We start from the raw sequence: 2,121 nt of genomic DNA, 5'->3' as shown, positions 1-2,121 counted from the left end.
CCTGCCTATCCCCTGGTTGTGTCCTTACTGCCACCTGTGACCATGGAGGCGGGTGCCTGCACCTGAGGCCAGCCCACCCAGTGGAGGGCCTGTGGCCACCTGCCTCCCTCCATCCCTGACCCTGTATCCCAACCATCTCCTGAGGCCCCTTCACAGCAGTGCCCCACTCCATGGGATTTCGTCCCGAGACCAGCTTGGAGTACGAGGACAGGTTGTGTTTTTCACCTTCCACCCAAATGCTTACACTGCGCTTACTGCCCACATGGGCCTCCACCCCACGGTGTCCCTGCCCCAGCCGGGTCACTTCACCATTTACACATACTGCCAGTCCACAGAGGCGAGAAGTATTCAGGAAGGAGAGATGACAGGATTTTGTGACTGCTGTTGGCTGCCAAGGGGGAGGGCTGAGTCCAGCACCATGGCTTGGACCCTCCTCCGAGGTAGGCGGCTGGGGTATTTGTTCCCTGGGGCTGCGGGGACAAAGCACCACACACCGAGAGGTTCCAGAAAACGAATTGGTCCTCTCCCAGTTCTGGAGGCTGGAGGTCAAGGTGGAGCAGCAGTGCCGTCCCTCCAAAGGTGCTAGGAGACGGTCCTTCCTTGTCTCCCAGCTTCTGGTGGCCGACATCCTTGGCCATCCTTGGCCTGTAGTCGCGTCACTCCAGTCTCTCTCTGTGGCCCTGTCTCCCTCTGTTCTGTCTTCTTGTAAGGACACCAGTCATAGTGGATTAGGAGCTCACCCTCCTCCAGTGTCACCTCGGCCTGACTTAGCTTGATTACTTAACCTCTGTAAACACCCTATTTCCAAATAAGGCCACGTTCCAAGGGTCCGGGTGGACACAGATTTGGGGGGCCACTGTTCAACCCAGTACACTCCCAACAGAGGCAGCATACCATGAGCGTCTGTCCTGCCCTTCCCAGCTCTGCTCTCAGCTGAGTGCCAGGGAGATGGCAGGACTGTGGTCCCTTTACTCACGGCCTGGGGTCTGACTTGCGACTGACCGGGCACAAAATGAACAGACTGATCAGGTGGGGATGCGTTTTATGGAGGGAACAAACCAGCAGCCCGTCAAATGAGCAGGTGAGCAAGGTTCCCCTCCTGGGGAGGTGAGGACACACACCGGGTCCCTGCAGCTGGCAGGGCTTGGTGTTCCAGAATAGGGAAGGCCCGGAGCGACAGAGCAAGGCCCTCAGGCCGTTAACCAAAGCTTGGCCACCAGGACTCCTCCCTCCAGCTCAGCCGGGGCCTTTCTGTCCTCCACCCTGCTTGGGAGGGCAGCTGCCCAGAGCTTGGTGCTCCAACCGTGCAGGCCTCTCCTTTGCCTGCCACTGACCTGTCCCTCCTGCATGGGCACCCCAGGCTGGGATGGCAACAATTGGGGAACGATTAGGATGAGGAAGACAGAGATGCAGCTTGGCAGGTGGACCACCGGGTCTAAAGAATGAGCCAAGGCTCACACCAAGGACTGCAGGAGACGACAAAGAGGTTCAAACGGCGAGCTGGCCTGTTCCTGTCCCATAAGCTAGGATGGCGTGTGCCCCCGCCCCCCACCCCACAAACTCCATCCCAGGGCACCATTCCCACTCTCCCTGTCTCCTGTAACCAGGGGGGTGTGGAAGGAGGGAGACCACCAAGTTCACCTGGACCCAGCTGAGTAGGGAAAGAAGCTTGCTGGGACACGGATAGGTTACAGACCATTAAGTGGTGACTTCCCTCAGCTGGAATCTGGACCTTAGAGTGGCCCCTAGCCCAGGTCCATGCAGAGCAACCAAGAAGGCTCAGTGTGGGCAGGATGGGTGGCCGGGCTTTGGCCAGGGAGCAGCAGCCTTGGTACTCTTTCCTGGTACCTGTGCCTCCTGGACAAGGGGCAGTGACACAGGTTTCCCTGGGAGCTGATGGGCCCAGCCTAGGGACTGCCAAGCTCCCCTGTAACCTTCTGGCTGCAGAGGGTCTTGCCTTTGACTCTCTGCAGTGCAGCCACATGCCTGCAATGGGCAGATGAGGCTTTGCAAAAGGCCCATGACGATCCAAGAGCGATGGACCCTGAGACAATGGTTCAGGATGGGGAAGAATGGGTCCCTGGACACGCGGCCACACCTTCCCCCTGCTTGCCACCAGAG

This window comes from Equus przewalskii, chromosome X (genome assembly GCF_037783145.1).
Source record: "Equus przewalskii isolate Varuska chromosome X, EquPr2, whole genome shotgun sequence".
In the NCBI taxonomy this organism is placed as follows: domain Eukaryota; kingdom Metazoa; phylum Chordata; class Mammalia; order Perissodactyla; family Equidae; genus Equus; species Equus przewalskii.
Note: the sequence above shows the minus strand (reverse complement) of the source record.